Genomic DNA, 22,367 nt, shown 5'->3' on the forward strand with positions numbered 1-22,367 from the left:
TTGGTATTATTTGCATTAAAATTATATAGACCAAATGGAGTCCCATTTTAGTATACAGTGGTATCAATCCGAGCACCTATAGCTGCAGTAGTTGATTCTTTAATATTGACTAATACCTAGAGATTATGAATGCATTAAAAAAAAAAAAAGGCTAACTGCTATACCAAAGCTGTTGCTGTCACTACTATTTGCTTAAATAGTTCAGAATGTAAGAGACCACCGAAATAAAGTTGAGGTGCTGAACACACAGTAATGCCTCTCAAATAAAAGAAGTACAGTTACTCTTCTAATGATAAAAATTTCCCTTTAAACATTTGGAATTAAAAATAGAAAATTTCCTACTGTCAGTGCCTGAAGTGCATATGACAGCAATCCTACTGTTCAGCTTAATGAGCCTGTCAGTCTAGAATATTAAGCAGTTTGATTTAAGCATCTTAAATATGATGTAGATCTAAAACGTTAATGGTAAGCAAGACTGGAAAATGTAATAAGGGACACTTTTCCTATATAAAAGAACCATCTATCATCTACTATTTGCCTAGATTATGAAAGGTGGTTATTAATTATTACAGCTTTGATTTCTAGGGACTTAAAGAATTCAAATCCAAAGTTTCCAATGTATTTTAAGATGTTTCAAGACATCCATATAAGATGCCAAGGGTTCTTCACATTTACTTGCTGTCACTCAGCACTCATTTCATTTTTTTCCTCATTTTGACACTCCTTTAAGGAGCATCTCCCTCAAGTTTTTGGTCCACCACTGTGATTTCACTTGGTAGTCTTTGGATTAAATCACTGCTTACAAATCCAGGATTTAGTGCTTCAGATGCTGTAGCCTTCTTATGGCACACTTGCATCTATAATCTTGTTTCTGGTGAAAGAGACATCTTGGTGTGTATCAGACACCAGATCCCTTCTTTTTATTGTGCTGGTGTTATGGAAGGCTTATATTAGTTTTCTACATATTCCTTGTCCAAGACATGACTTAAGCAACTGTAAACTTTTCTGCAAATATGCTGATCACTGATATGTTCTGGCCTCCACAAAATTTTAGAAATATAATCCTTTGTATTGTCATGTTAAGTAGTTTAAGATTCAAGCTCCTTCTTGACTCAGAAGATGATGTACATTTCATTTGGGCAATGTGGATTTATATTCATTTGTAAATTAATAGATTCAAACTTGTACCAGAGCATGCGTGGAATCACTGAACAATTTCCTGGTCACGTGTTAAGAAATTGAAGCAGAATCACAGAATCATAGAATGGTTTGAGTTGGAAGGGACACCTTCCACTAGGCCAGGTTGCTCAGACTTCCACCCAGCCTGGCCTTGAACAGGGATGAGGCATCCACAAAGTCTCTGGGAAACCTGTTCCAGTGCCTCACCACTCTCACAGTAAAGAATTTCTTTCCTAATATCTAACCTATACCTGCCCTCTTTCAGCTTGAAGCCATTTCCCCTTCTCCTATCAACTACAGCTTCTGATGAAAGGGAAAAATGGATTTATGGAGGGGAAGAAAGAAAAAAGTGGTGCTCAGATTTCTATGCCAGTATTACTTGTGATTATATAACCAGCTCTATCCTATGCCTGCAGAAGAACTAAAGCAGGTCAACAGTAAAATAATGTTGCATTTTAAGCCTTTTTTTTTTTTTTTTTTTTGAAATAGAGGTCACTTGAAAGGTTCTCTATAATTCCCAGAGGAAAAATTTCCCAGGTGGTCTGCTGCATCATTTAAATTATTGGAGATCGGCTGTGCTACTTCTTCCAAAGGATACTGGAAAAAGATTGACAGTGTTTTCTGTTACATGAGAATTCAAGTCCTGTAAGCATTTGTGGAATTTTTTGAAGTAAATTCTGGGCAAATTTAGATGACAATATTTCCTTCCTTCTATTCTTCAGGTTGGACTGTTGTTTCTTTTTAGATACCAAAACAACAAATCCTGCACATTTCTTCATTATTTGATGCCACCTACATATCCATAAGCATTATTACAAATTCTTAATTTCATATGCAGTGCTATTTACCCTTTTTTACTTAAAAAAATAATCTTCTGGCTTCAGTTATTGGCTCATATACTTAAAATTTGACCTATTTAATATATATGCCACTTACAGATTAAGGGCATATTGTTTTGTTTTGTTTTTGAGAAATGATTAAAAGTAATTTTTTTTACTTTTCTGCCAGAATCGTGAAAGACACATTTCTTTTAGAGAATCTTTCAGCAGGTAATGGGGCAGTGGGATTTAATTACTATTTATATTACAGAAGTCCACAGATACACAGTGCTGGTAACAGGATCTCATTGTGGTAGACGCTGTTGAAACCCAATTCTTTCTTCATTCCCAAGATAAGAACCTTCTGGGCCATGGCAGTGCGAAATGCCCTATTCTTCTCTGGGTTGTCCTAGAAGGCTGAGCTATTGCTGATTGTCTGGGTAAGATAAGCTTACAATGTGTTTCTCTTGTCTACAAAGAGCTGACTGTAAAATAATTTAAGTGGGAATCAAGTAATAACTTTTGGTCACCATCAGCATGGGCAAGGTTTGAACTGGTGCCTGAGATTGAAATGTGCTAAATTCCACCATCAGCCCAGTATTGCGAGCTGTACAATGAATAGAAAAAAAGCAAAAAACCCTGTTTTTTGTCATGTGGGTAGTGTGCTTTAAATGTGAGAGAGTCTTCCTAGCTGTGGCAGCAGGCAGCTTTGAGGTAATTGCTATTTTGTGTTTCAGTTCAGAGACAGACGTTCAAATGAATCATTGGCTTCTGCTTCTGTGTTCTGGGCTGGCCCCTTTGCATGTTCAGTTTTATTTGTTTTAAAGGGGCTGTGTACTGGCACAGCTGCTCCCAGTATAATGGGATATGCAGCATAGAGGAAAACATTCTCCTGGTAAAAGTTTGGTGATTTTATATACAATTTAGGCAATCAAATACTATAATGGCTTTAGCTGCAAAATATACAAAATATGATAGCTCCTCTAGTGACTACAAGATACGTGGTGTTTGTCTGTATTCGACATTTTGATTAAATGCATACATTTTAAGGAGAAGTCTTGCTCTGAGTCTTCAAGTTTTTTCTTGTTTTATGTTTCTTTTCCATTTACTTTTGAAATTTATATGAGTCTTGACCACTCTTCTAGTCTGCCATGCGTGGGAGAGGTATTAGCCCAAATTCTGCTGTGGGAACTCTCTATGTTTCAGCTGTCTTTAACAGGATCACACTTCTGAAAAATAAGTCATATACTCATATAAAAAATTAGATTGAAAACTAAATTACACCAGCAGTGAAAAATCATACGACTGAAACATCAACTCTAATTTAAAAGCATTTCTTGAGACAACGTAAAATGTAATTCTATTGCTGAAGTGAGGCAAAGCTGTTGTGGGACAAAACTAATATAGAAGTCCGACAAATATTGTTAATAATCCACTGATACGTATAACTGATGAGAACAGTGTTGACAGCACCATATTGCAAAAAAGAATCATAGCCTGCTGGGAACATTACAAATCCACGGGCAGACACAAGCACAGGGCTCTTAATGCTGTTAGGGGTGCCACCACAATGACGGGCCAGGTTCTTGGGAGCTGACATCTTCATAAATCAGAAGCTCTCTGGTACCACAACTGGTCCTTGCTTTGACTAATATACGATTACAGTTGAGGACTGAAATAAAGCAGGAATTATGCTAAGTGTAACCTATCTGTGCCGATGACACTTTGGAGGCCAGAGGTAACAAAGAGAACACACTAAGTGTGTCTTCTACAGAACAATCACTATGAAATCCAGCTAAATTCAAAAGCCATTGAAGACTGAACAACAATACTGGATGTGTCTATTAGAATTTCCAAGTAAATTGACTTGTTAATGACATAATAAATCTTGTTTCCTACATTATTAAATTAAACACCACCTATTATAAGAATATATGCCCATCTGCAAATGGGTATCTACATAATGGACATTTACACTAAGATCTACTTTTATGAATTTTGGCCCTGTTAACATATCATAACATAAAATCACAGAATTTTTAAGGTTGGAAAAGACCTCTAAGATATCAAGCCCAACTGTTAACTTAAGTACATATTATAGTTACATATTTTCATTTAAAAAGCTGTAATTAAAGTGTAAATATTGTTGGCTAATATAGTTGGCTGTCAATAAGCACTTGTTATGGAAAGTGTGGCATATGTCACTTAATAAGAGAGCATAACATGCTATTTCTAATATAATTATGTAGGAATATGGAGCTCAGCTTAAGACTTATTTGTGTATCATTGTGTACAGTTAGAAATGTGTTGAAGTGAATGGCCTGATTTTCTCATCCTTGGAAGTCAGGGTGCAGTAGCTATACTTAATTTCATGTGAATCCATCTGATTGCACTATAGGAAATGCATTTTTCTAGGGAGAATTTCATTTTTGCATCTCTACTGTAGACAGGGTGAGATTTTATCACCTTCCAGTTATTAATTTTAAACACTCATTCTTTTTGGAATGACACAATCACCACCTTAGGCCCCTTGGAGAGCCAAACTGTCTTTGGAAATTAAGTTTACCTTGTCACTTAAGGAATGATTTTGGTTTTTTGTGTCAGTTAGGCAGAGTGAATTTTTGTTATTTTTTAATTAAAATGAATGTCCAGATAAAGGACACACTATCAAAAGAATAAAAGAAGTTACTCTTGGAGTCTTATTTCATTTCTAGTTGATAAAATATGTCTTTGATGTCCCTATTTACACATATTAGCTCTTTATTCCATAATTGGTGCCTTCATCTTATTAAGTAATTGACTTTTACTCCATTAGACAATGAAAGGCATAACTTATACAGAGTTCTGGATATAACAGAGGGAAGAGAGGTTCCTGATGTAGCAGACAAGCACAGTCACAGCTCTTACAAACAGGAGATGTCGTAAGACATCCAAATATGAAAATATGAGTGGCAAAGAGGAAATTCCTGACATGAGGAAGGCCAGATAGATGTAGTCAGGGGAAGGACTGGAAGGGATGCAGTGTGACCTGTTGCAAATAATGAATTCATGCTGCAGTCTAGTGTGGAGGCAGCCATAAGCCTGATGTGCAACTTACTGCACTTGGCAGAAAGGCTGTTAATTCTAAATGCCGCAGTTCCAAAGAAAAGTATTTCCAGTCACAAGAAAGCAAGGACTGCACTTCTATTGCTGTAATGTTCACTGTCCAGTCTGCATAGGAGTGTCTCAGCAAAGGCTTCTGTTATTACAACAGGCCTAAATTTGAGGAAAACCAAGCAATTCTTGTATGTATAGCTTGTATGTGCAGTTTTATGTAATTTACAATAGAAGTGAGTGCTACTGAACATTCGAGTCCATAATTCTCTACTAAGAAACCTTAGTGTTTGGTGTCAAAGGAGTACACTTGCACAACTGGAGCTTTGTAAGTATTGCCAGTCACAGAATCATGGAACCATGGAAAAATGTGGGTCAGAAGAGGCCCCTGGAGATCCTCTAGTCCAACTCAAACCAGGTTCACCTTCAATGTCTAGGGCATTGTCCAATTAAGCTCTGAATATCTCCAGGGGCAGCGATTCCACAGTCCCCTTTGGCACCTGTTTGTAAATCCTGTTTCCTGACACCTGACCAGAACCCTCCCACATTGCAGCTAAATATTTGTGCTTATTAACTGCTCTGAATCTCACTCCAAAATAATCAAGTAGCACTTATTTTAGGTGGGGCTGTTTTAATGATTATCAAGAAACTGTACCATCTTTCTTTGATGAGTTTTTGCACATTTAATGAGCTGTGGATGTAAACCCTAAATTGAGCATATGATATATATGAAAAATTTGCAATAATTTAATTTGCCAAATATTTATCTTACCAATGGTGTAGATCATTCTTATAATTGTGGAAAGCACTGTAGCTGTACTAGTAACTGAAAATAGTGCAGACATACCAACTCAGTCCAGCAAAGTAAGGATATTTAAAAATAGGTTTCTTAGTATTGCTTGACTGGTATTTCCAGAGAAAAACTCTGAAGTCAGATGCCACAATTCAGAAATTTTTAATGTTGTAGCAGAAGGTGACACTGTGCTGCAAGGGATACTTGTGAGACAGAGAAAGAAGCAAATGCTTCTGGCACCTTTTTCTTTTTTTTTTTTTTTTTTTTAATCCACAAGCATGGTTTTAGAAAAGAAGATTAATCAGAGTTATCAGAGTTATGGTAGCTAGGGACAACAGGAAAACTACTCTTCAGGGAGCTTTGTGAGATAGATCTTGCCACAGTACTTACACTGTTTCAACCAACATGTCCTCTTTTCCTGGACCGAGTTCCTGATTTACCTCTCATGACCAATCTTCTTGTGGAAGACCCTATTGATTTTAGCAGGAATAACAATCATGCTTCAGCATTTATAAGGATTAAAATCTATAAATTCTGTTCTCTCATCATGTATTCAATAGTCAGATGGCATCAGAAGCCAGTGACCTGGAACAGAAAAGCACAGAGGAAGACACAAGTCTGTTCTCTGGGAAGGTCTGTGCACACTGTGTCATTTTTCTTCCTCTTTATCTTTCTGATGCTGCCTAACATTACATGCTCTGAATTAGCCTCTGGATTTGCCTTTTGCTCTACCAGAGTCTAGAAAGACCAGCCTCATAACTTAAATTAGTTGCCTACATTTAAATTACATACTCATCACATGTACATTTATTTTATATTAAAGATCTCTATTCACTTTCAGTAATTGTTTGGCTGAATAGCTCTGGTATCCGCAAGAAATTCTATATGACCCACCTCAACTTAAACCTTTCATCTTTGAGAGGGTAACAGGAGGGTTTTATGGAAACCAAAAAATAGAGTATTTTATATACACACATAACACCAGAAATGGTAATGTTGGTTTAGAAGAAAAATGCTGTGAATGGTAGAAAAGGGAGGGCTATGCTTAGAACACTGGTTCTTTAAACACTGGATCCAATCTTTCATACACTAAATATATATTTTAATGCAGATGTATAGGTCTAGGAATTAACGATATGAAATGTCAGACTGGGAAAGCAATGAAACTTTTATTTGTAACACTGACAAATCTGATCTCACTGCTGCTTTACCAAATTAGTCCTGCCTGACTTGACGACTGACCTGAGTATGAATTAGTACAATCTTACTGTGCCATTTTCCTGTTCTAAAGTTCCCCCTCAACAACACCTTTTGAACTGAAGCTTTATGTGCACTGCTCCTGACAAGTCTTCTCCTCATCCTGCTCACCCATGTATTTAATCAGGTGGCATATTGCTCATGGCCAAACAAATAGTTGGCACATTCGGCTCCTCTGTACAGACTTTGCTATTCAAGCAGAGAACATCTGTCCTGTTGGCCCTGTTCACTGGAGGTTATTGAAAGACCAGAGAAACAAGCATATGTTTTTTTATTCCAGTATCTGGACTGCATCTTAGAATGGGAGCACACACTGTTCCTAGCAAACCTTGCTCACAGGACAGTGACTGATCTGTGACTTGTCCTGTGCTCGTAAACCATAATGGATTTGTACCTCTGCTGTACTGATCCTGCACATCTTTGGATGACCTTTTGTATTATTTTGGGGAGCTGCTAAATCTTCTCAAAGAAAAAAAAAAAAAAAAAAAAAATCAGTGATACACATATGAGCAAAATCTGTGCATTAAAAGGCTTGGTTAAATCTGGCTGAAACTTTTCAATAGTGTTTAATGTTGAAAAGTGGTGTTCTCTGGAAGTGAATGAATAAAATAGCAGCTATAATGGACAATCTACTGATTTCACTGGGAACATTTGTATGAGTCATTATACTGTTCTACGGGTACCTCTGTACCTAGGGGTTTTGAAGACTGTATATATCTACAAAGTGTTCTGGCCTACATCAGCTATTATTAAACTTACCTTAAATTTATTTGAGAAGCAGGAAAAGAACTGTACACTGTTAAGCCATTTGCAATTTAAAACTTGCCTTTAAACAAGTCAGCATTTTCACTAACACCACTGTATTTGAAATGTCCACTACAAAGGGAAACATTCTTTAATATTTCGTGTATGTTATACAGACTGGCATCTGGTAGTTATAGTCCTTTTGTTTTGCCAATTCACAAGCATAATGACGAAGAACAACTTTTCGATCATTTTTGCCTAATTAGCCGTACTTATAGCTTTCTTCATGAGGTCATCTTCAGGTGTAGTAATATATGACCAGCAGGGCAGGGAGCGGATTGTCCCCTCTGCCCCACTCTGCCGAGACCCCACCTGCAGGGCTGCATCAGCTCTGGGCTCCCAGCACAGCAAGGACAGGGACCTGCTGGAGCCAGCCAGAGCAGGCACCAAGGGGATCAGAGGGATGGAGCAGGCAGATTAGGGGAAAGGCTGAGAGAATTGGGATTGTTTTGCCTGAAAAAGAGAAGGTGCTGGGGTGACCTAAGTACCTGAAGAGAGCCCAGAAGATGGAGAGGGACTTTTGACAAAAGGATGGAGTCACAGGACAAATGGGAAGGGAGAAAGTAGGTTTAGATTAGACATTAGGAAAAAATCTTTATTGTGAGGGCGGTGAGGCCCTGGCACAGATTGTCCAGAGGAGCTGTGGATGCCCCATCCCTGGAAGTGTTAAAGGCCAGGTTGGCTGAGCTCCGAGCAACCTGGCCTAGTGTATGGTGTACCTAGGTGGCCTTTAAAGTCCCTTCCAACCCAAACCATAGCGTGACTGTGGTATTTATCTGCAGGGCATATTGTGAGTATGGGGGGACACCATTCCTGATTTGCATCAAGAGGCTCTGGAGTTGTTACCAGGCTTTGCATGAAGTAGCTGTAATCATCTCAGACACTTAAAAACCCCTGACACCGTAACATTTGGCAACGGTAAAAGAGCTGTCACTGACTGCACACAAGAATTAAGGAAGAATTAACTTGCAGACCATTTACGGGGAGTATGTGTGGGCAGTGTACATTACGCAGAGATACGGTTCGGATCCTTTGCGTGAAGAAATTATTAAACGAATAAATCTCTAGTATACGCAAATTAAAGGGAGTGGGGAAAGGAAGAAGGCGAGGCGAGGTAAAACCTTTGAGACCCCGAAGGCGCGGGCCCTGCCCGCGGCCCGACAGTAGGGGGCGCTCGGGCTTCACCGTGAGGCGCTGCCGCCCGCCCGCCACGGCGGGACAGCGGGGACACCCTGGGGGTCTGTGTCCCCATGGCGGGGTGTGTGTGCTCCCCCAGGCGTGCGTGTCACCCTTAACCACGTTTGTGCCCTTAACGGGGTTTGTGTGACCACTGAACGGGGCCGTCTGGGACCCCTGGCGTGCGCGACCCCATAACAGGGTGTCTGTTCCTCCCTAACGGGGTGCCTGTGTCCTTTAACGGGGTGTCTGTGACCCTTCACTGGGTGCCTATGCCCCTCTAACAGGGTGTCAGAGCCCCTTCGGCGTGTCTGTGACCCCCCATTGGATGTCCGTGCCCCTCCGGGGTGTCTGCGCCTCCTCAGCGGGGCCTCTGTGCCCCCTCTGGGGTGTGTAACCCCTCTGGGGTGTGTGTGCCCCCTCTGGGGTGTGTGTCCCCTCTGGGGTGTGTGTCCCCTCTGGGGTGTGTGTGTCCCCTCTGGGGTGTCTGTGCCCCCTCTGGGGTGTCTGTGCCCCCTCTGGGGTGTGTGTGCCCCCTCTGGGGTGTCTGTGCCCCCTCTGGGGTGTCTGTGATCCCTCTGGGGTGTGTGTGCCCCCTCTGGGGTGTGTGTGATCTCTCTGGGGTGTCTGTGTCCCCTCTGTTGTGTCTGTGGCCCCCGGGGTGTGTGTGCCCCCTCTGGGGTGTGTGTGTCCCCTCTGGGGTGTCTGTGCCCCCCGGGGTGTCTGTGCCCCCTCTGGGGTGTGTGTGCCCCCTCTGGGGTGTCTGTGCCCCCTCTGGGGTGTCTGTGCCCCCCGGGGTGTGTGTGTGACCCCTTAGGGACATCTGTGCCCCCGTCACGGGCGGGCTGTCACCCCTCACAGGGAGTGTGTCCCCATCACGGCGTGCCTCAGCTCCCGTCGCGGGGTGTCAGTGCTTTCCCCGCCCGGGGTATCCCTGTCTCTCTCCTGGGCTGTCCCACTCTCTCAGGGGATATCTGTGCCCCCTATCGGGGTCTGCCCCGCTCCGGCACCGGGAGCCGCTTACATCCCGCTTTCCTCCGCGTGGCTCCTTCCCTCGTGTCCCTCCCTCTTTCTGCCGTGGTGCTTCGGGGTTTGCTCCGAGCGCCTGTGGGAGCAGGGCTGCTCTCCCGGCTCCTGGGGGGCGAGGCGGCTCGTTCTCCCGTCTCCGTCACTGCCGCCTCCGGGGACTCCAAACTTTCCCGCTGGCGGGAGCTGCGCTGCATCCCAGGAGCCCAAGGGAGGCCGGAGCTCCCGGGTTTCGGCGGAGCCTGCCGGCTCTGCGGGACACGTGCGATCTTTTGTTTTGTGTTTTATTTTATTTGCCACATTCCCTTCCTTTTCCACAGAGCGGGCCAGCAGAGAAATCCCTGGGGAATATCCTCTCGAGGCTCTCACTCCCGAGCGCCTGCGTGCGCGCGCGAGAGGGAAAATTAATAATTAGAGAACAGTTCCATGAAATCACTTACCGAAAAATTAGCTGCCCATTAAAGAGGAAGCGGTGAGGAGCAATCATGTAAATCCTACCTACACCCAACTGTAGAGGGGAGGCAGCGATCCCGATTCCCAGCCCTGCGGCTGCCTGCTGGCATCGCCGTCCCCATCTCCCTACCCCAGGAGGAGAGGGACGCGTGGGTGTGGAGCGCAGTGGTTTAGTCCACACCCCGCAGCCTCCCTTCCCCAGGCAGCCTCGGCAGCCGCGCTCATTCTCCTCCCTCTCCCTGCCAGCCGGTGTGTCCGCGGCGGCGGGAGGCGGAGGCGGCGGGAGAGGAGGGGAGAGAGGAGCGGAGCGAGGAGAGGAGCGGCGGACTCGGGGCCGCCCGGGAGAGCCGCGGCGGCGGAGAGCCCCCAACTCCGCGCAGCCCCCGCCGCCGCTCGGCAGCCGCCGCGGCACCGCGCCGGGGTCCTGCCCTCCAGCAGTTCGCGCTCCGCTGCCAGTGAGGAGGGAGGTGTAGGAGACACGGCTTTATTTTTTTTTTTTTTTTTTTTTAATTTTTTAAAATTTTTTTTTTTCTTTTGAGGGGATGCTGAGAAAGCAAGCGGTTCCTCTCCCGTGCCGCACATTGCCTGGGCGTTCCTATTATGGAAGTTAAGTGAGAAACTCTGCAGCTTGAACTGATTTGGGGAGAGAAAGGGAGAGAGAAAGGGGTAGGGGGAGGGCGAGAGGAAGGCAAAATAGCCGAACCAAACCAATGGTTTTCCTGCAAAGTGCCGGGAAGTTTGTGGAGCACTTTCTAGGAATCAGGTCCTTCCTTTCTCAGAGTCTCTCCTTGTCTTCCGAAGACAGAGCTTGCTTTTGGATTGCCATGGATCCTAAAGAGAGCCTTAGACACACTTGAATAATTCCCCTGCTTGGGCTGGATTGGTGGGAATTTAGGAAGGAGCGTGTGTGCAAAGCAGAAGCCTTCGGAGCTCACTCGCTGCTTCTCTAATCTGTATGGATCTAAAAGTGTCACATTCAAGACCTTTGCATCTCCAGCTTTTGAATGGAAGATTTCCCTTTCCACTTTAAGTGGCTACTCGAAAACTGAAAACTTTTGGACCTACCTCTTACTGGCTTTGGATACTTTTCCCCCCCTTTTTTTTTTTTTCCTCCCTTCTTTTCAATCTCTGTGGAATTGGTCTCTCAAGCGATCGGGATTGTTTTTAATATGTCAAAATGGGTCTGCTGACGCCACTCCTGCTCTTCGGATTTGCATTTTTTCAAGTCTATGGTAAGTTCGCTTATTTTAGCTTTGTCATTTCTGTGCAGAAATCCCCTTCATCTGAAATTGATTTGGGACAGCACATGGATGGCATTATAAGCCTTAACGTTACAGAGCCCTAAGTTTGTTCCTGGTATAAAAATGGTATTTTGGGAGAGAGGGATCGGAAGAGGGAAAATATATGTTTCCAATAAGTAGCCCTTCCCGTCTCCTAACTTAATGGAAAAGCAGCTTATGAATGGAATAATGTCAGCTTGAGGTGGCGAGCAAAGAGTAAAAAACTACCATGATAAATCTTTTATTTGGGGGTGGGGAGCGGGAAGGAGAAAAGAAAAGCAGAGCGCTGTTGTAGCCGGTATTACTTTGCCGCCTTCTATTGTTAAACTTTCCACGCAGAGGGCCAGCTGATGAAATCAATGGGTTAGCCCTGCCCGGGCTCCAGGTGAGGCGGACTGGCGGATTTCCAGAGCCCCTGACCGCCTCTCCCGGCGCTGGCGAGCGGCGGGCAGGGAGGGCAGGGAGGGCCGGAGGGAGGCGGGCTGGGAGCGCGGGGCGGCGGCAGCGCGGCCCCGAGCCCCCGCTCCGCCTCCGCCGAGCCGGGCAGGTGGGGCGGCGGCGTCTCCCGGCAGCTCCAGCCTCGTTCCGAGCATCCCGGAGGGAGGGTCTGCACGAAGCTTAGCGCCGTCTGGGGAGAGGGTGGGTTTCCTTATGAACACCGCCCCACCCCCCCATCCTTTGGGTGTGCTCTGCAACGTTTCTTGTGGTTTCGAGTTTAAGTACTGGATGGGGAGCTGTAAATTATCATCTTGGGAAAGTACGGTTTAGCAGGGCGAGAACTTCAGTGCAAGGGTAAATGCTTTTCAGAGTAGGGGTGGGCGCTGTGCTGCTGCACAGGCGGTGGATGCACTAGAGCAGCTCAGGCACAGCAGGACTGAGGAGCGAGCATCCAGCTCTACAGAGGGTGTGCTGGCCACTAATGCTCGGCGGCCCGGCTAGCATTGGGTATCTGCAGCGCTCAACAGCCCTTTAGGCTTGAGCTGAATGCAGTGGCTGGGTGTATTTGCCGGTGTGTAAGAGCAAACTTTGTTCCGAGAAGCTGTTCACTGCATTTGCTCTATCAGTCCTGAGGCAAGGGCTCGGGGTTTATTGTTTGCAGTCACAGGCTGCTTTGGGTGTTTCTCCACCACCCCCTAGCAAGAAAGGAGGAAAGACAGAAGAGGGACAGATTCAAGTGCAGTTTTATCGTGGGTGCGTAATATGCTCTGCAGTCTAATCTTAGGTTTGGTCGGTCAATAGGTTTCTACATAACATATGCACATGCTAAACTAAACAGAAGTTTTAACTGTAAAAGGATTTAATAGGACATTCATATCAGTGCAATCGTAGTTTTGAACGGATTTTGTTTTATGTTTTGTTCTATTTTTCTTGCTGTAACAAAAGATCCTTAACTTAAAGACCACTGATGTTGGAGGTCTCTTTGTGTACAAACTGCAAACATCAGATTATAGAAATGTAATTATTAGTAAGTGTTTAAAATTGTATGTAGCTAGAAGGAATACAATTAAAGTGCTCAGTTGAAGTGACAGAGTGAATCAGAGGAGCTTGGTGTTACAGAATGTAATTAAAGTACCAGTCTGTTTGGAGATCTATGAAACAAATGCAATTAACCAGCTTGCTGGAACGACAGGAGCACGACATAATTTATTCGAGTTTTGTCATGGGGAACACATGTAGAACGTTTGTTCTGCTTTAGCCGTATGAGGGTGAGGCGGTGCAGGTGAAGCACACAGCTAATTTAGAGCCGGACCATTAGAAAAAAATGGCCAAGAAGCTCCTGGAATATATACGATGCTCCCCTTTTGAGGGAAGATATTGCAGAGACTGTCAAGTTTGCCTGCATTAACAACTCTCTGAAATGAATAAATAAATAAAGAGCTTTGTGGATAGCACATCATGACCAAGTAGATATAAGCTGTTATTGTCGAAATGACTAACAAGTAGCTTTGAAGAAATACTGGCAGGCAAGCTTGGCACACAGTGCTTTTGTCTCTTTAGAAGCATAGTAATTACGATCACATCTTAGGCTGACATATACCACTAGTTGCTTTGAAAAGATCTCTATCAACATCAGCACCATTTGTGATGCCTTAGTTTAAGAATAAAAGGCAAAACCCAGCAGACTTCTTACTTAATAGGTCCTTGGCTTGTTTTCTGTGTTTGAAAGTTGCCTCTTAGTGCATTTGTGGGTTTGAGGGGGTTTTGTTAGGCTTGGCTGGGTGTTTTTATTTTTCCTCTTGGCAAGAGATCCAGACATAGACCCTGTAGCATTTGAGGCATGTCAACCACCCTTTTCCCTCTTGAGTTTAGTTTTATTGATTCAAAAGCGGTATAGATCAAAATGGTAATCTTTTTCTTCTAAAGTTATTTTTGCTGTCCATGGTTTTAGCACACCTGAAAATTACACAGCTCAATGAAAGTGACAGAAAACATGTGCTACATATGCATACATAGATTTTAGCCGTTTTATTACTGTGCTTTTGATTTTCCTGTAACCCTGCCCATGTTCTTGTACTCTGATGAGTAAATAACTTCAGTTCTCTTTTTCTTTAGCTATCAGTCTTGGTTGTTGTTCTAGACACAAAGCAAACAAAGAAAAAAATCAAACACAACAAATTCCAAACACCAGAACATACACAGAACTCCCCCAAACAAACAACACAACATCCCACTAGACAGAGTCTGCACCACAAAGTAAGCCACTAGCTACTGGAGTTTAAAGAGCTGATTACATGTGGATTTTTAACAGTGTTCAGTTGATTCATTGAACATTGAGTTCTTTCATTGTTCTGTGTTTTGTTAGTCTTCTTCCAATAATTAATAAAGTTTAAAAGGTCAAATGTTAACAGAAAAGGTGACAACTGATGTGAATGCAGGTATTGGTGGGCCAGACCCTGGCTTGGTAGGATTCGTAAGTACTTCCAATGAAAATGAAAATCTTTTATGTCAGAGCTGGCTTTTAGTCCCTAGAAAACTCCAAGTGTGATGCTCTTGAATGGGAGAAGGTGCCAAAGATATATGAGAATAATTCTGTAAAACCAGCATTTTATCTCATATTACTGTATTTCAAAAGCACTTCTTTTCTTAATGAAATGGTGTGGTGGCTGAAACTTTCTGTATTTCTTTTAGTTTTTATACTTTTTAAAAATTAATTTTATTTCTTCATGCCAATGAGCTACACATCTGTGGCCTTGTGCAGGTCCCTGTTGCCTGTTGGAGAACATGGCTTACATATAAAGCTGGAGTATATTCTTCCAGTGAATATGTGAGCTGACAGGGTCTTGATCGCTCGTATGATTTTTGCTGTTGATGATAACCTTTGCTTCTGTGGAGTGTGTACATTTTAATGCCTTAAGAGTGAAATTCTGGAGAGGTTGCAGTTTTGTTTCTTTTACCTTTTTTCATCGTAGGACCCAATTCTGCAGAGCATTTAAGTGCTTCCATCTCTTAGACACGGTCTTGCTGAAGTTAGTAAGAATTTAAACATGCGTTCCAAGTTAATCATAGGCTTTAAAACTTGGCTGAGCAAGAATGAATTTATGCCTATGATGTCAGGTTTTGCTGAATTAGTCTTAAGATTTTGCTCTCCTTACTTCCTGTCTTGTAAGTCGCCATTGCAACAGTATGTTTTTATGTTCAGAAGATAAGCAATGAAGGCACCTTGTCATCATACTTCCAGAGATGGATTTGCTTGAAAAGTAATATGATAATCCAGGTACTTTGGTTTGTGTCTTTGCTAATTTGGGGCTCTGCAAAAGGTCTCGTACTCCATAAATCTTTCTGGAAAGTTGGAATCAGGGGGTTTTAAACCTTCATGTGAGTTTCACTGACTACAATAATCCTTCCATTAGGAACTGTCTGGAATGATGAGATTGATGTTGCTCAGGGAAATTGAGTTTTAGCAATGCAGGCTAAAGATATGCAACCTTGAAAGTAGACAAAAGAATTAAAATACATTTTTAAGGATGCGTAAAAAGTATTAAGGAGATATGCCAAAAAGCGTGATGAGAGGAAAAGGAGGGTTTGGCTGGTCTGTCCAGTCAACTCCATTTGCAGGGGTCAGTTTTCCATAGCAATGCTATGTGGGCTCATAGCCCTGAATTCAAGACGTGCTCTGTCCGCTGCTGAACCATTTAGTGGAAATTACTGAAGAGTATGCAATGGCTTTTTAGCCATTTGTTACCCTTGAATTGCTATTCAGATATTGATCTGGACTAAATAGATTGCTAACAGGTTCTGTGCATTCTGTTTCAGCCACCTAAGAGGACGCTGCTGTCAGGTTTTATCTGTTATCTCAGCTGGCATGGCAGAGCTTGCTCTTCCCGTGGCTGCCATCTGGCTCACACCTCTCACACCAGCCTTGGGGAGGGTACTTAGTGATCATATTGATGCTGTTTCTTGCCAAGAGGCTTGTGTGTTTTTCTACGTTTCTATAGAAATCTCTTTATTTTGCAAGAAGGAGGCAGAAAAAAGCAAGTGTTTGCTCTTGCCAAATAAACAAATAAAGAAATAAAATGTCTTGGCTTTTTGGTTTTGACTGAATAGACGTTTCTTACATGTAACTGCTGAATTTTTACAGTACCCTTTTCTTACAAGTGGTTTCTTGCAGTTATACTTGGCGGTACACATGCCTCGTATGTTCAAAAATACCTGTTTTGGAATGTGGATGGGCACAGGATCTGATCTTAAATCACTACTTCAGAGAGAATGTTGAGGATATCTTTTATGCAGGATAGTCATGTGGAATGTTAAGTATGAGATCTTTGAATGCAAAATATTTGTACAGAAATAGAGACTTGCAGATGCGTATTTTGGTCTCACCATCTTTACTCTCACACCTGACTTCTGTTATAAATTGTGGACAACTATTTGAACAGTTCAACTGTTCAACAGTTGAACAGTTGAAGTTATAAGTTCAGAAACAAGATTGAGTTTAGTGTTCTTCACCTCAAACCTTTTCCTTAACAAAATAACTTCTAATCACCCATGATTAATAACTTTTGTTGTTATAGTGGATAATTAAATAAGGCCCATTAATTTAGGCTCTGATCTGTGCCACTGAAATCTGTATGAGTTTTGCTGTTGAGTTCACAGAATACTGAGAAAACAGGCAATGTTATCTTGGCTTACTGTCGCTGTAATCTTGCCACAAGATGAAGATGGCTTCTTGTTACATTCAACATTACAACAACTACCGAAATACTAGAAGGGTGCGAGTGCATATTGATGCCTCAGTTCTGCTCACTCCTTTCTACAGTGCTCTCTTTACTAGAGCAGAGTTTCCCTTAGTAACCAAACAGCTGGTTCTTGTGCTATGTTGTGTATGTAAAGATATGTGTTCTTAGTATTTTTTCAAGCCAAAAGTTCATGAAGTAAAAAATGGCTTTTTAATTCCATCTCTGTAGCTTATCTTGGCATTGCTGCCATGGAAGAGATCCAAGATGCTCTCTTAATTTCATTAAAATAATAGCCTTCATCAATAAATACATGAACAACAATGGACAAACTACCCAGTAGTACCCCTGTAATAACCTGCTGATATTTATATTGAGCCGCTGTGCTCCGATGGTCAAGGCTACTGAGATTCATTGCTGGGTTCTGGACAAATGTGAAGTGAGGATATTCACCTAGACATTGTTCTGGCAGAAGTATCTTCTGCATGTGCATTGAACTTTTAGCTCTTTACCACTCTCCCCCAGTAATTTTTGATTCTTTTTCCCCTGAATGATTTTTTTTTCTGTAAACTAACTAAATAATATTAATTATCTGCAAATCCCTGAGTTAATATGACTGTTTAACTGTGTCATGAGAGAACTTTCTGCCTATGTGCTAGATAGGTTGGCAAACACTGTTCCTTGTTGGTTGTTTGCCTTGCTGTTTCTCCCAGGAACCATCGTGTCTCTGGCTTGCTGATAACTGAAAGTCACCCTTATCTAGTGATTCCAGTGTGTATTTTGTAACCCATTGAGATTGTGTGAATGCAGGAGATGTTGTAGACTTTCAGTGCTATTGTTTGTTGTGGTTGTGGGGATACTCCTGCAGTTCTACTTCCCTGAGTGATGGCTGGAAGAACACAAAATATCTCTGGATTCATTCCTCACCATTTTCAGTTGCTCAATGTGCAAGACCCTCTTCCAGGCTTGGTTTGGAGTAACCTTAATGATACGTGGTATTTGCTTGCAGCATTGCTCTCGTCAGTGAGGCTTTGTTGTACCACTTCAGTTCCAGCAGAATTCTTCAGTCTGGTGACAACGAAGGACCTGCCACTGTGCTGCTTTATACTTTGTTGTGTCTTGCTTTTACTTTCTCTCATCACTTTTCCTCAGATTAGCTGGGAGAACAGTTCATTTGGTCTGATATGTGGAAATGAACTGGTAGGACGAGTGGGGATGCCAGGATGCTCTCACTCATTAGAGACTACCCTAGATGGTTGTGCCACCCTGTCTGTTGCAGCATATGGTCTTTTCGTTTGTATTTAGGCATTGCCTCTATAGCTTCAGTGCAGTGTGCCAAGGAGAGAAGAGCATGTCTGTGATGTGCCTGTCATAAATGCAGATTGGACAAATAAGTAAGATATTGATGGCCAGCAGCAAGTTGTAAAACACAGTGAGCTGTGGCTCACTCGTATTAATCACTTGCCATTGATTACAAGAGAAACTGAGTGGAAAAAATTTAACCTTTTGAAACCAAAATGTCAGGTAACTAACATCAGTCAACTTGTTTCTCGTTCCTAGTGAATGGAGAGGCGGTTCATGCCAGGGTATCAGAGGTACTTTTTTACTGCTGTGAAAATATCAAGAGTTAAAAAGCAGTCAAAAGTATTCAATGCTGGAGGAGCCATATAATCCTGGATTCTCATTCTGTGCAGTTTTCAAAGTCCATATGTCCTGTAGCCCAGCTAACTTCATCCTGGCAAATGGAATGGCCAGTTTTAACAGTTTCTCTTATCCTGAGGAGAATTCTGCAACTAAATGATGGACAATAGTTTGTTCCAGTCTTATGAACAGTGCAAATGGCATAGCAAAGCTGTTGGACCTAGCTAGTTGGAAAGTGTGTTTTCTTCACCTGGGTTGCCTTTCTCTAGAGAACTTGATCTCTTTGGGATTGTCACTCCATTGGCAAAAGCCTGCAGGAAAACAATCTGTGGGTGAATCTTCCTTCTCACTTTCCAGAGTAAATTATGTCACCTTTGAGACCTGGAGATGCTTATTGTCCCTGAGTGTACACTGTCAGTAGCACTGCCCCTGTCTGACAGTTTTCTGGAGAGAGAAATTACACTGTTAGCTGGAGACAGAGTGGAATAGTAGCCAGATTTCAGGTCCGTGGCTTGTTGGAGAAACTCAGCAGAGGACCTGGGTTAGATAGTGTAGGGAATTAATAGGGGAGCAAAGCAGCTGTCATTTTCTACCAGGAAAGTGCTGATACCTGAACACTTCATGGTTGTTTCACACTCAGTATGTTCAGGCATTTATTGTTGCTGTGGTTTTTTTACACCACTTATCCATAAAGTGAATAAGCTTTTCTGTTAAGTTGTTTTAGTCCAGTTTTGTTTGGAGTGGCTTTAAGGAAATGCTAATTTGTAGTTTGATGCAGTGAACCAAAGTCTGTGCTGGCTTTAACCTGATACACTGCAGAAGTGCTGTGATAAGTTGGCTGGGGCTTTTTGTATTTATATTTTTATGATATATGAGAAGAATTCAGTGAACTAACTAAAATGGTTGGTTTGCATCAAGGCAACAGCTATTAAACAGAGGACTTTCAGTGGAAAACAATTAACTAGCAAAAATACTGCAGGCTGCATTTATCCTTGATGTATGCCTCTGTTCTGTCATCAAACTGGATTTTAAATTATAGTGCTTTGATTTTAAGCTAGTCAATGTAACTTGGCTATTCAGATGGTATGTCTGAATTACAAAATTCTATGTTTGGGGATGTGTGTGTGTGTGTGTGTTTATGTGTGTGTTTGTTCGTTTGTTTTGGTGGTGTTGTGTTTGTTTAATTTTGTTTTGTTTTGTTTTTTGTTCTGCTTGTACTTGTTTCATCTTCTTAAACTGTGCAGTGTGGTCTTTACCAAATGAGAGATCAGAAAATGTGTTCTGTAACATGTAAATCCTACCTATGGGGTAAGATCTCAGTATTTAGAATAGGGGGATCCTATGATAAAATTGTCTTTTAGTTCTGTTGTGTTTAAATCCCTAAGAATAATTTTTCTTTATGTGTAGGTCTAGATTAAAAATACCCAAAACAACTGTGTGGAGAGATCATTAGAAGTGTGTATGGACATAAGTATAGAAGATAACTTTAGAAACTGTGAGGGATAGAATTTATGTCCCTGAAAGCAAAACTCTAAACAGTAGTAGGAACCATTAAAGCACTGAATTAAAGGAAAAAAATGTGACAAGTAGGCAAACAGTTATTTAATTAAATATGAATCAGTGTAAACCAGAACTGCTTATTATTGTTATTATTTACTGACTCTTTTTTGACAACTGCTCAATTTGGAATGAAATGCAAAAGGACATATGTCTGTCTTTGTATGACCCCAAATATCTCTGTTCCTCCTTTCAGCAGACAACATGCCTTTTTATCCCCTAAGTGAATTTTTGGTTGCTAGGAGAAGTGCAATGGTCTGCCCTGCTCTTATCCAGCAGTAAAATTGAAAAGTGTATTGAGGTAAAGAGAGGGGCAAAGCACAGTGTGGGCCATGAATCACAACTTGTCTCTAATATGTCCACTTTGTTCCCACTTTTTCTTTGAAAACTTTTGTTTTTACTAATGGTGTTTCTTTACAGCTGATTTCTGGAAGCCATTCAGAAAGAAAAAAAAAAAAAAAGGAAAGAATAAAAAAAAAAAGAAAATTGTGCTGTTAAGAGTCCACTCAGAGGAACAAAAAAAGGAGGTGGAGACTTTGAGACTTATTCATGGGGCTACAGTGGTAGCAATGCACAACTCAATGAATGGCTTCACTCAGCTGCTGTTAAACCTGGGTGATTGATACCTTCTGGTTTTTGCTAGAGCTAGAAAAGCGTGCAAAAGGCTTCATAATGCTCCTGCCAGTTTTAATGCAAGATACTGAAGTTGTTTACAAACTATTTCGAGCAGCAGAATATTCAGTGTTCTTGAAGCATTCCAGCGGCAATGTTGCATTGTGTGTGTTAAAATCTTAAAGGACTTAATAATTGTGGTGCTCTTGTTCTAGTTTGTGAAACACTTTTATTTGCTTTTTTCAAGTAATTGTGTGCTGTGGCAGGAATCACTTGACCATCACCTCCTACAGTGATCTAAAAGTGGCCTTATCCAAACGTCATTGGCTATTTTAAACCTTGTCTGTTAGAAATGGTTGTATGTGATGATGTAACGGGTATAAATTTTTGGCAATATTGTCTATATTAATAGACTATCAAAATCATGAGAGTTATGGCAGATTTCACTTGAAATTGATTGCAGGGTGAATGTATAGACAGTATATTTTTTCTTCAAGTGCTTAATGAAACTTAGGCTGGAGAGCAGTCTTAAAGCAATAATTATATGTCTCAAGAAAGATTGCTGAAGAGGTGGTGAGTCCTGTGAATGAGGAGACTGAACATGTGGCTGCAGAGATCTGTGATTTGGGTTTTGGAAACAGCTGACTGCCTGTGGACAGAACAGGCTCCTGTATCATTCCTTACCAAGAGTAAGTGGTGAGTGGCCAAGAGTCTCATTACCAATTTAAAATGTTGTCTTGACTCAATTTAGTGACATGCAGATAATAGAGAAATTCAATGATGATGTACTTGGAAAAATAGTGCAGCAACTTGTAACGATTTGTTATTCCCATAGGGACAAAATAGGTTTCACCCATATTTTCAAGGCTATTGGGTGACCTGGCAGTACTGGAGTGAGTCCCAGTGTAATTTAATGAAATTCGTGTCTGTTTAGGTCAAGGCTGAATTTTCCCCCAGGGAAAAATGAAGATGGAAGGGTTGTAAGTTAAATTACAGGGAACTGGCTCTATCTTACAGATAGAGCTGCTAATGGGGATGGGAGTGTGTGTGGTTTTTTTGTGTGTGGTGGGGTTTTTTTTTTTGTTGTTGTTGTTGTTTTCTTTTTTTTTTAATTTCCTGATCCACACAAACTCTAGGAGTAGTTTAAATACCATCCAAAGTACAGCTGAATTTTCAGTTACTTCCACGAAAGCTGCAAGTGCTGAGACCAAGATAAATCACAGCAGAGGTTCTTCAGTGCTGAAAGCAGTGTTGTCTTTATTCCTGCTGAGTCCTTCTTCCTGCTGAGACCTGCAGGGGGAAACACGGTTTTGTGGCTGCACGTGGATATTGGTTAATGAATTTGGATGAACTATTAATATGTTAATATAAAGGATGTGCCCAGTACCACTTAGGACCTCCATGGCAGAAGGAATAGTGAGGTCTGGTCTCCAAGAACACAGCTGATGGTGGGAGAGGTGTGCAGTTGTTTGTAGTTGAGAAAGTAAGGTGACTTGAACTGTTT

This window comes from Sylvia atricapilla, chromosome 2, assembly GCF_009819655.1.
Source record: "Sylvia atricapilla isolate bSylAtr1 chromosome 2, bSylAtr1.pri, whole genome shotgun sequence".
NCBI lineage: Eukaryota > Metazoa > Chordata > Aves > Passeriformes > Sylviidae > Sylvia > Sylvia atricapilla.